The 13,567-nt window shown below is 38.4% G+C and overlaps 1 protein-coding gene across 4 annotated transcripts in view; it reads left to right on the forward strand.

Annotated features, from left to right (window-relative positions):
- Positions 1 to 13,567, forward strand: part of ZNF385D (zinc finger protein 385D) — a 944,809-nt gene that overhangs the window by 595,132 nt on the left and 336,110 nt on the right. The gene's annotated exons all lie outside the window — the stretch shown is intronic.

Genomic DNA, 13,567 nt, shown 5'->3' on the forward strand with positions numbered 1-13,567 from the left:
TACTTAGGAAATTTGAAGGCAGGAGAGGAGTAAACAATTTTACAAATTGGGCATGTGAGCCAGAGATGTAGAATTATACTACAACTGGCAGATAAACATAAAAACTTGTGGTATACACCTCAAAGTTTCACTTTTTCTATATTCTTCCGCGTATCACATATACATGTATACATTATGCATATACAGTAGGTAATTATATTACAGGCTCCCATCTAGCCAACACACTGACTCCATCATCTGAAGGCTAATCTGGGTCAATTGTCAAACAATCAACCGTTCAGTTTTCATTCTTGTGTTCAATGCTCAGCTCCCGTGACAGCTGAAAAAGCTGACTTACCCTGAAACTGGCTGAATTGGTGATTCTCAACTAGACAAGCCCAGCCAGGCAAACGTCCTTTTTTTTTTTTCTCCTTGTCTACTACGTTTCATTGGATGACATGTAGACAGAAAACCCAAGCAAGGAAAAGCGGGAATTATGTCAGAGATTTAGGGCGTTTCTGCATATGCTTATCTCAGAGTCGCACGGTTATATGAGTGCTTTATTTCCACGCAATACTTAGTAGGTCACTATTCTACTACCTATTGAATCAATAAGCATACAGTCCATCCCTTTCCTGATTAAACCCTTTGTGGTTTTCTATATCCTTGCCACAGGGTCATGACTGCCTCCAAGGTACCTTCCGTCCCTCATTCTGTACCACTTTCCTCTGCCTCTCTTACCTCCTGTCCCCATGCTCCTTTTTTCTTCTGGGCCTTTGCACCTGCTGTGAACTATGCCTGGGATACTTGTCCTTTATTTTTCTTTAATTTGAAATTCTCCATACTCTTCAACGTAGACGTCATGTTCTCCAGAGTCCTCTCCAACCTCTCTTTCTGCCCATCAGAGGTTCAGGGGGTCTTATTGCTGACAGTTTCTTTAGAGCAGACTCTCCAAACAGCTTTTACTAAGGTGAAATATATATATATATTTTGTTTTTTTCCCCTCCAGAAAAACTGGTCTGGTTATTTAACTAATGCAACTTTATTTTCAAAGATATGTGATGTATATTTTAGATACTAAAGTGCATGATAAATTACTCACTTTAAAAGGATCTCCCAAGCAATTTTATACTTCAAAATTATGCAAGTTCCTTAAAGCTAATGGATTTCTTCATGCTCAGATTAATTAGGGTCTTTTTCTCCTCTAGTTTTTTTTTTTCTTGTTCCTTTTTATTGAAGGTGAAGAGAAAACTTTCCACTACCTAGAAACCCTTGTGAAACTTTTATTGTCTTTTAAAAATAATGACACCTTCTAGAAAAGACAAAATGCTGAGTGATTACCTTTCTTGAAAAGAAAGAGGAGAGCATCATGATTGAATATCTCCTGGCAGACCTGACAGCTCTGAGCCATCACTAGTACTCAGACAGAGTACACGGACCAGGGCATTCATTTAAATTCTGAGCTTTCCTTTCTTCACATTAATTCCTAAATCAACAAGTCTCTGGAGAAAAGGTGGGTTTTCTTTCTCAATTATCCAGTAATTTCAAGGGCTTCTTGGGGCATCAGCATACTGTCTTCTTTGGGAAATTAGTCTTGCTTGCCTTTAGGTACTTGGGACTTAAATTTATACCACCAAGTATATATTGAGTACTTCCTCAATGACAGTGTCACAGGATGGGTTCTCCGGGAAACAGACAGAGATGAAGGTTAGCAGGTAGAGTGTTTCTCTGGGAGCACTCTGGCTTGGCTCTGTGGGAGGGAGAAGAGGAATTCGACTAGAGAGAAAAAGAAGTTGAGCTGGGATGCACGTCCAAAGACAGCTTTGGATACTCTAGCACTTAAATGGCCCAACTCCACCAAATTGTCCCAAATTGGTCTGAGATGGCCAGGACGTTTATTTCCACATTGATCACTGATGTGGTCCACCACGGGGGGAGAAAGCTTAGCAACGCAGCTCCCAGCATCTGAGACAACACCTAAAGAGGCTGGCAGGTGAAGGCCTTCTGTCTGAAGCATTCCTAGCAGCTGAGCAACAATTCTCATTTTGGGGAGATCTGGGAGGTGTGTCATGGGCAGGCATTATAAGAACACTCAGTGGCAATAAAATAAACGAGACATATTAATTCTTCCAAATGAGATTTCACATTATAAACAGGAAGACATACCAAGGAACTTTATCAAGGGATAAATCACGTTTCTCTCAAGGCATAAAAAAAGTTAGTCACTAATTATGAACTTGGCAACCATCCTAGAGAAGGCTCATCCTTGCTGGTCAGTTAATGACTTAGTGGTCAAACTGTGCAGTACTTTGTGCATTTTGGATTTTTAAAGTTTTTTTTATTATGTATTATATCAAATCTACCGCTGTAGGAGTGGAGATTAAGGATTTATGTTGTTTTGTATTTCGTAATAGTTCTTCAGATAAATCTCTCCTATAAACCAAACAAACAAAGAAAGAAAACGATTAAGGATGACAGATAATCGAAAACAAACTATGGTTACCAAAGGGGAAACGTGGGCTGGGGGGTGGCGGGGATAACTCAGGAGTTTGGGATTAACGTACACACACTACTGTATATAAAATAGATAAACAACAAGGACCTACTGTACAGTGCAGGGAACTATACTCAATACTCTGTAATAACCTATATGGGAATAGATCTAAAAAAGAGTAGATATATGTGTATGTATAACTGATTCACTTTTGCTATACAGCAGAAACTAACACAACATTTAAATCAACTATAATCCAATAAATTTTTTTTAAAATTCTCATTACAAGAAAAAAAGATTCTGTAACTATATATGGTGACAGATATTAACTAGATTTATTGTGGTGATCATCTCACAATATATACAAATATCAAACCACTATGTTGTACACCTGAACTAATATAATGTTATGTCAATTACATCTCAATGAAAAAAAAAAAAAGATGAGCAGCATTTCAGTAGGTTAAAAAGGTATGAAGAAGGGCCTGCCAGATGCAGGGGAGATGGTGATACCAGACAGAGAGGAATATGAGTTGGTAGATAAAGGTAGAAATTTGATCACGAGATCGAGAAGGGTAGAGAGAGTGGTGGAAGGGAAGAACAGATTGGAACAGCTGAATGCAGTAGCAGAGACCCTTGAATAAAATCCTAAAGATATCGGAAAATGCAAAAGAAGGGAAAAAGAAAATGTTTCATAAGAAGGAACGAAATTGGGTCATTTGCAGAGACATGGATGGACCTAAAGACGGTCATACAGGGTGAAGTAAGTCAGAAAGAGAAAAACAAATATTGTATATTAACACATATATGTGGAATCTAGGAAAATGGTCCAGATGAACCTACTTGCAAAGCAGAAATAGACATAGAGAACAAAGGGGGGAGAGGGGGTGGGATGAATTGGGAGATTGGGATTGACATATATACACTACTATGTATAAAATAGATAACTAGTGAGAACCTGCTATATAGCACAGGGAACTCTACTCAGTGCTCTGTGGAGACCTCAATGGGAAGGAAATCTGTGAGGGAAGGGATATATGTATACATGTGGCTGACTCACTTTGCTGTAGAGCAGAAAGTAACACAACATTGTAAAGTAACACAACATTGTAAAGCAACTATATGCCAATAAATAATTAAAATAAAACAAAACAAAAAAGTCATAATTTTAAAATAATGTGGCTTCAAGTTGAAGTTCCATGAAAGATTTTAACAAGTGGATACTGTTTTCTTCATAGAAAGTAAAAACTTGGTGGGGGAGAAATGGAAGAATCTAGCAACATTGGGTCCGAATTCCCTCATGGCTTCTGGTCAGTTGAAGCAAAATAATGGGCACTCGTTGACACACACTGTCAATCCTCCAAAGGCTCTAACAGTCTCTATAAACAGACATCTAGCTCACCCCATGCAATTATATTATCAATACTTTCCTCACGTCTATCCAGAGACTCTTGCATTGGTGACCCTCACTCATTCCTACTCCATCATTTCACGCATTAAGAAACCAAAACCCAAAGGGATACATACCTCTCCAAGGCCCTATGTCTATGTCTATCTCAGCTGAGCTCTATATCACACTGTCATCATTTTAATTAATCTTGTACAGACGTCCCACTGTTACAACTAGGCTATAAAGCTGCATGATGCATCTATTGACATATTTTTTAAAATCCCACACTTAGAAGCTTAGAACAATAATAAGTGTTATCATCTCTCACACTGTCTCTGGGTCAGGAATTTGGGAGTTTCTCAGTTAGGTGGTTCTGACTTGGGGTCTTTCGTGAGTTGCATTTAAAATGTCGGTTATAGCTGCAGGTATCTGAAAGCTTGACCCAAGTTGAAGAATCCACTTCCAGGGTGGCTTACTCACATGCCTGGAAACTTGATGCTAGGAAATGCTGGAAATTTCAGTCCCTTGTCATGTGTCCCTCTTTGTAGGGTTTACTGAGCGTCCTCATAGCAGGGCAAGTCCCCTCTCCTAGAGGATGTGATCCAAGAGAAAGAAACCAAAGCCGCTTTGCCTTTTATGACCTCATCTTGAAAGTCACACCTGGGTCATGTCAACAGCATCCTATTAGTTGCTCAGGTCAGCTCTACCCAAAATGGGAATGGCCCATGTTGAGCTACTGGTGAGTTGCTTTTCTGGTTCTCTGTGGCTATCCCACAGGACTGAGTTGACTTTCATATGGTCAAAAGGCGATGACATTTTACAAAATCATTCCAATTTCTTTTTAGTAAATTAAATTATGGCCAGCATTGAGAAAACAATGCAAAAACAGCATATAAGTAAAATTATACTTAAAATACACACGTATTAAACCAGTGTTTCCAAAATAGGACTGACAGTGAGGGCCGGTACTGTCATTGAATGATCACTTGCTTTGCTGTATCAGTTAAACCCAACTTTCATCTGCTTACGGGTGGTCGGTGAAAACGTCTAGATTTGTTATGCATTATGTTCTATACTGTATCTTGTTAGTACAGTTCATGAGAATGAATTAAGCATCACTATTCATGAAAAGAATAGAAAGAAAAACATGACCTTTTATTTCAAATACATATTCTGTGTATAGATTTTAAAGCAGTTTCGCGGTTGGGAACAGAATAGGTATTTATGTTTTCTGTGATTTTGTAATCGTAAATAGGAAATGTGAGGGTTACTTCCATGTTAGAGTAGCAACAATAATGTCTGTCTGCATCAAAGCTCCCTACCACAAAGGTGAGCCTTTGTTTACCTTTTGAAAATGCTTTTCCCAGAGGCTGTGGGTAGCCGTTTCCAATACGGAGAAGTCCATTTGATCAGATAGCAGCAAAACTGATGAAAAGCATCATGGAAGTGACAGCAAGATTAATTAAGTTCCTTCAGCTGTATTCACGTATGGCTGTGCAGAGTTCCTTTGGGTACTGCCACAGTTAAATGGTGTTCATGGTGATAAATACTGTGGATTTCCAGGACTGACATTTTTGAGTCAAGGATAAAAAATCACATGCGGTCATTTTATCCACCGAAAGGATCAGAGATGAGCCCTTAGGATTGTTTCTACGTTTGAGCAAAGCCAAGATTGAAACTGAGATATAATTAAAAGAATGTTGAAACTGGAATAGTTTGTTTTCCTTTACACATTTCCTTCATGTGTTTTAGACATTTGACAGAGGAAGCTGAACAAATTTCCATCTACTGTATTTGACTTGAGGTGCAGAATTATGCACACCTGGAAGCACTTTCAATTTCTTTGTGAATGTATGCAAAGTTGGGGGCACACTGCATTGTCTCTGTGCTCACTCTACAACGTTATTATCACGGTATATATAAAAATGGAATGTCCATGACCTGAAGCATCCAACTTTACTTGACCTGTACTCAATTTACCTTGAAATATCTTTTTTTTTTTAAAGCAAAAGAAGAAATTCAATATGATGTTGTTTTCTTCTTCCATTTGGTTTGCAAGCACATTTGTTGTGGGGAGAGGGCTGATCCTCAAATTGCTGCCCGGAAACCATAAATGAATTTTATTTTAAGAAAAATCGGAAACCTCTGGAGCGTATAAGATCTCTCAACCCGCTCTACAAGATGTATTAACTCATGATAGGGTGTTACCAAATATCTTGGGAGGCATATTATTACATTTCTGTTCTTGGAAACACTTTAAAATTCATTCACATATTCATTCAGTAGACGCTTCCTGCGTCACGTGTCGATTCAAACCCTTTAATCTGGGATGTGAGGTCACCTCCAACGTAGGCTCTGTGTTTTCCTCTCCAGCTTCACTTGGCATGAAAATCTTTCATGAAACTTCCTCTTGAATGCTCTTGTTGTTTCTTTGTCCCCCAGACCTACCATTCACAACTCCACCCTTGCTTTATGTCATTTGCCAATGTCTGCATTTTATCAATCTGGGCCAATAATAAAGATTGAACTTAAGTGCCACCTCTTCCCTGCAGCTTTCCAGGTTTGCCTTGAAGCCATTATAATTTCATCTTTTACCAAGGCCTTACATACATGTCCTAGATTATTCGTTTGTCATTTACTTTATACTACCTTTTTTTTAACTTATATTTTTGTAGGAATGCTTCATCTCCTGAAATAAGACACCAAATGCTTTGAGAAGCAGAGCAGCAGCTTAAATATTTGAGTTCAGTGTGTTGTTCTATAGGATCTTCACTTCTTTTTTTTTTGCCCCTGATGATAATAGTTATAATAATTAAACTTCCTTTGGGTGAGGCACCAAAGTATGTGGACTGGGGACTACCAAACATATGACGTGGTGTCCATTGATTTTTGGAGAAAATATCTACATAGATATAAAGCAAGAGGTCAGTCAGCCTTATTAAAAGCTAGATAAAAATGTGAACACGTTCCTGAAGGGCTTTGGAGGGGAAAAAAGAAAATAAGAAAGGGAAACGTGACAGGGAGCTAATCCGAGAGACTTCAGAAAGGCAGTTTGTGATGCCTCCTGTTATAAGGGAATCAGGACAATCAATCCATCAGGGTAAATGTGCTAATAAAAGGCACCTGTAAGAGCAGCTGGTGTTGGATCAGCTTTTCCCAGATTCTTCTCTGACTAAACTGTTCTTGACTCTGGTGGTACTTGGCTCCCGTATTGGATTCCTGACCTGCTCCACCCACAAAATTTCTGATTTGTCTTTTGCCTAATGGCTGATCAGCCCTCCGGTTCCTGGCTGGCCTTTCCTCCCAGCTTTGGGATTCTCTCTTCACTCTAAGATTGCTCTTGAAGTCTCCTCCTCGTCTATGGAATTCTGGTACTCGTCTCCAACCACAGCAAAGGTTGCTGCTTCCTAAGTCGTGGATGTTAACGGCACGCTCCAGTCACTAACCCAATCTGCCATGCCCTTGGTGTGCACTTCTGCTATATTCTGAGGTATGTTAAAATACTAAAGGAATTGATATTTATCTATTTCTCCCATGACTCCAAAGAACCTTCATTCTACTTCAGGGATATTGATAACTGGGCTGCTTATTGAAATGCAATCTAATAAATACTGTAATAAAGTTTTGCAAACAATGTTTGGGAGCACATTAGGGGAACATGTGAGTCAGACATAGCCTAGGGAACACTTCTTAGAAAATGAAATATCTGAGCAGTTTTGGGTGGTGAATACAATTATTTAGACAGATAAAAGGGAATAGGAAAGGGCATTCCTGGTAGAATATAACTATATTCTCGGTAGCATCAGGACAGAGCATCATATGGAAGAATTTTGAGATATTTATTCATTCAAATAAATAATAAATCAATACAAATAAATATTTATTTCATGTCTCTTATTGTTGAGACACTTTTTGAGGCACTGGATACAGTATGAACGTGGTAGATATGCCCCTGTCCTCATGTCCATTCTGTTGGGGGTAAGGAAGCAATAAACCATAACCAATGAATGAATGAGAGGAAGGATGTTTTAAGTCTTCCTCTGCATGAGACAAAGCTGGAAGATGTTCCAAATCCTACTGGATAAGTTAAGCTATGGAAACCGCAAGAATGTAAGCACCATGTAGACAGAGAGTCTGTAATTTCATCAATGTACTTTCAGCACCTAGAACAGTGCTTGGCACATGAGTACCCGATAACTATTTTTTGAATGAATAAACATGCCTAGGCCACAGGCAGCTCCAGGGTAAGAATTCTAAGAGGGTTTTCAATGCCAGTTAGTAAATCTTGTAAAAAAGCCCGTGTTAACTGACCACATATAGAAGGAATTTATTAGATGATGTCTCCAAGGTTAGGGAATTTCAGATATGTAGAATTTTAGAATATTATAGTATTTATAGAATTTTTCTTCTTATCACAATATTAGCACTTCTTTTCCTGTAGGCTATTAATTATCCAGATTAAGGTCCCTAGGCATTTAATTTCAATGGAAGCATCAAGTAGGAATCAATGAATAAAATGAGTTATGAGTGTGTAGTCACGTCTACACCATCTACAAAATTCTGAGCAAAACACTACACAGATTAGTTGCACTTGTCATTTGTTCTCATATAGACAAATTAGTTATGTCTCCACCTTTCAACCTGTTTTGACATTGGGTGGAGGTATATTAGACGGAAGCAAACTCAGGCTTAAAATAAATAGCCTTCCATCAAATGTCATTCATATGTCAACAAATATTCATTCAACAGATTGTTGTGCTTTTAACAAATATTTAGTCACAAGATACACACATACTTGGTCTCTTGCACTTATAATTCCCCAGGGCTCAGTGTTGACCCTATTCTACTTTTCCATCTATATTCCCTTGGAGATCACCTGGTCTCATGGATTTAATCACCATCTATAAGATTATGATTTTTTTTATTTGAAACTACAACTTTTTATTTGTTTATTGCTTTTTTCCTCTTGTTTTAATTGAAGTATAGTTGATTTACAATGTTGTGTTAGTTTCAGGTGTACAGTAAAGTGATTCAGTTATACATGTGTATATACATATGTATATATGTATTTTTTTAGATTCTTTTCCCTTATAGGTTATTATAAAATATCGAGTATAGTTCCCTGTGCTCTACAGTAGGCCCTTGTTGGTTATCTATTTTATATAGACAGATATATAGAGTAGTGTGTATTATGTTAATTGCAAACTCCTAATTTGGTAACTGTAAGTTTATTTCTATGTCTGTAGGTCTATTTCTGTTTTGTATATATGTTCATTATAAATGCTGGAGAGGATGTGGAGAAAAAGGAACCCTCCTACACTGTTGGTGGGAATGTAAATTGGTGCAGCCACTATGGAGAACAGTCTGGAGGTTACTTTAAAAACTAAAAATAGAGCTACCATATGATCCAGCAATCCCACTCCTGAGCATATGTCTGGGGAAAACCATAATTGGAAAAGATACATGCATCCAAATGTTCATTGCAGCACTATTTACAATAGCCGAGACATGGAAACAACCTAAATGTCCACTGACACATGAATGGATAAAGAAGATGTGGTACATATATATACAATGGAATATTACTCAGCCATTAAAAAGAATGAAATAGTGCCACTTGCAGCAGCATGAATGGACCTAGAGATTATCATACTAAGTGAAGTAAGTCAGACAGAGAAAGACAAATATCATATGATATCATCACTTATATGTGGAATCTAAAAAAAAATGATACAAACAATGACTTTAAATATGAAGTTCAAGCATCTCCCCTGAACTCCATACTTATATAGCCCAACTGCTAGGGAACGTTTCCACTTGAATATTATAATAGGACTCAAACTAAATAGGCCCTGCATTGACTACCTCCTACCCCCGCCCCAAAGATGTTTTTCCACAGTCTTCTTATCAGTTAGTGGAAATTTCACCTTCCAATTGCTGAGTCTCCAAATTTCAAATAATCTATTACTCTTTTTTTTCTCTTCCTTCACTTTCCCAACTCATCAAGAAATCCTATTGACCCATTTTGTCATACGTATAGATTCCAATCACTTTTTACCATCTCCACTGCTCCTACCCTGGTCTAAGCCACCATTTCTTTTCTAGATTATTACAAACGCTTCCTAAGTGGTCACCTGTGTTTTCCTTTGCTCCCTTTTATCCATTCTCCATGCATCAGCCATAGCGAACCTGTTAAAATATGTCAAATTACGTTACTCCAAAGGCATTCTATACAAGTCGGAATAAAAGTCTAAATCTTTATGATATGGCCAACCAAAGTCCTACTGAATTAGGCTGCATGTAACCTATTTCACTTCAACTATTAATATCCTCCTCAGTACCTACTTCCTCTCTAGCGCATTGACCTTCCTGCTCTTCCTGGTAACCCTCAGGCACGTCCCCCATCGCCTTTTGCACTTTCTGCGGTGTTATTTATCCATCACCTGGTACAATGCATGGCACAAAGTAGACATTCAAAAGATATGGAATTTATTCAGTAAACATGGAATGAATGAATAGATAAATAATGGAATCATTCATTAAATACTGATTTATACTAGGTCTTGGAGATTTAAAAAAAAAAAAAAGAGCATCGTCTTTCATTTGGGAGACGGACAAGTAAAGGGCAATCCCCACACTATGTTTAGTGCTCACGTAGGACTTAGATAATATGCTATCTGAAAACAAAATGGGAGCAGTACCTCCTTCACTCTTGAGGTTAGGAAAGATTCTCAGAAGAAATAATACTTGAACAAAGCCCCCAAAGTTGAATAGGAACTGTCCAGATAAAGACAGCAAGTAAGAGGAGTGTAGCCTTCGGGGAACTGTAGTCCTGCAGTGGGATTGGAGTAGCTTGTGAAGGATCAAGCATTCACAAGTGGAAAAGTAATCAGGGGCTAGTTGTGAAAGGCCCTATATACCCTGGTAGGTGAAATAGACAATGAAGAGTCTTAAGCAAGGGAGTGAGTTGATCACATCTGTTTTAAAAAGATAATAATGGATCTAATATGGAGCATGGGTTGGCCTTGGGCAAGCCTGGAATAAGGAACATTGGACAAAACTTTACTGCGGATACATAAGGAAGAGATGAAAGTGGACAAAACTAAGACGCAGAGGAAGGCAACATAAACGGGCTCTGCTAAGTCAGGGCTGCATGACTGCTGCATTCAGCTATGAGACAGGACAAGCAAGCTCACACACTGTGGTCTGCAGGACCACCTGGCATCTGTATTGCATGGAATGTGAGAACAGCTGCTGCTAAGCATGGACACACTCAATTTGTGTAAACAGTTTGCCTCAAACACCATCAGGCTCAAAGATTTGCCTGCAGGCACATAGGAAAGTATGATGTTTTACGCAGAGTAAGGCTGTACTCGGTTATGTTCATTCATTCACTCATTCACAAATGTTTATTGAGTAGCAGCAAGGGCCAGATACCCTTGTAAGGATGGTGGAGACAGCAGTGAACAAGGAAAATCCCTGCCCTCGTGGAGATGATATTCCGATGGAGAGAGATCAAAATGAACAGATGTCCACAGTAGTGGGTCAGATGGTGATACATGTTATGGAGACTTAAGAGGGTGGTGAGGGGTTAGGAAAAGCCAGGGGAAGGAGGAAGGAAGTCTGAACTGTTAGAAGGGAGACTGGGAATGACTACCCTGACAAACCTTTGAACAAGGCTTTCAGGAGACAGGAGAATCCAAGCAGGCAGCTCTCCGGATATCTGAGCAAAGGGAAAATTTACATCTTTCCATGATGTTTTCAGTCCAAATATGTGACTGGTTTTAGGGCATCCTTTGTCTTACTCGTGAAAGGTCTATTTCTACCTTATTCCCCCTCAGAATTTCTCAGCTTCTTATACTTTCTGAGAGACAGAGAAAAGCCACGGGTGTGAACGAGGTCCTTCCCTGGGAGCTGCTGGGTCCTCTCCTGGGGGTGACATATGGGCACATCTCTCAGGCACGGCTGTCATGTCCACAACCCTACGTCTAGCCAACCTCAGCTGTGCCTTTGTTTAGATGTTATTTTGTTTCAAGATAAAAATAGTCGCATTTTTTCTTTATAATATATACACATAAAGTAATTTTAGAAGGAACGATAATAAGTATACAAGTAAAATAAAAACCACTTGTGTTCCATCCAGAAATAAGCAACTTTTCTATCGGAGGTCTTGACATTCCAGATAACCCTGAATTGGAGGTGGATGGGACACACGTGTTTAAATAAAGCAGACACCCTCATTTTTTTCTTTGAACAGAATTCCATTGTATGAATGTAACACTCAGCTCCTTGGATGCCATGTTCTTTCAGAGGCGACACTGCTCTTTCAGACCCGGCAGAGGTTGGAATGTTCTAGTACCAAATGCTCTCTGCCTCTATTTTCATGACCATATAAATATATATTTTTTTTCTGGAACATGCAGTGATGTAATATGATTGGGGGAGATCTTTACCTGAGCCATTATAAACGGAAAATTTAGAATTTATATATTTGAATAAACAGCTCTGCTGGGGAATTGAACATAAAGTCAACATACACATAGTAAGACAACTATTCTGTATTGACATTCACTGACATCATTGAGAAAGTTGCCTAAAGTCTCTGAGCCTCAGGTTCTTGTGATTATAATATATGCCTTTGGAGATCTCAGTTTGTTAGCAAGGAAGATGACATAAGTGAAAAGACCTTGTGACTGCAGAATGCCACACAAATTCAAGGGTGTTATTAATTATTAAGAGAGTCCTTTAGTATCTTAAATCTCCTGTTTTAAATGCAACTCTAAAAGCTTCCACCTTCTAACTACAGGAAGTCGAAAGGACCAAAAACTCTAACATTAAACTACAGCGCCCCCTAGCCCACGTAGGCCGTCAAGACACCTGATGAGCTTCAGGAATAAGCTCTACCACAGATGGTTCTTTTGCCTGAGGGAAAGGCCAATAATTGTACTTTTGGATGATTTCCATCTGTCCAAAAGGAAAACCACTTATGTGTTTTCTTCAGGATTTTCCTGTAACATTCTTTTTAGTTTTAATTTTAAAATAGGAGTAAAAAAAGTAAATATTCTTTACTATTGACATTTTCTTCCTCCAAATTGCTTTAAATGAAGACTATTTCTAAAAGAGCATCACCAGATTTATCCTAAGACTCGCTGTAATGTTTCTGACTTATATATGATTATCTATTTGCATTCACCAAATGCTTTGTAATCCACTGCAAGATTGCAGAGCAAGCTGTTGTGAGCTTCAGCACCGCCCCCCCCCCCCCCAGTGTATTAAACCCATCAACAGACACAGAACTGTGCAAGGAAAGACCATGGAATATTTTAATATCACAATGGAGAAATATTGGCTACCATGGCTTACCAAAACTCCTATTAAAATATATCAATTGCTTGCTTCCATAGGCTACAGTTCTTTATCTTCAGTTCTTTATTTTTTTAAAAATTTTATTTGCTTTTTTCTTTTTTTATATTCTTTTCCATTATGGTTTATCAATATCTTCAGTTCTTAGTTTAATAGATTTTTGTAGAAATGTTTAAGTTTAAATGGTCCAGTAGGTAAGTTGGACCCCAAAGAGATGAGCCCTTATGAAACTGAACTTGCTCTATGGGTTTATTTTCAGTGCAGAGCATTGAAATATTAATCAGTCCAGCTTTCAGGGATTTCTTTTTAACATCCTTTTCTATGTAAGGGCTAAGCTTCTT

Source organism: Pseudorca crassidens, chromosome 5, assembly GCF_039906515.1.
Source record: "Pseudorca crassidens isolate mPseCra1 chromosome 5, mPseCra1.hap1, whole genome shotgun sequence".
NCBI classification, from domain to species: domain Eukaryota; kingdom Metazoa; phylum Chordata; class Mammalia; order Artiodactyla; family Delphinidae; genus Pseudorca; species Pseudorca crassidens.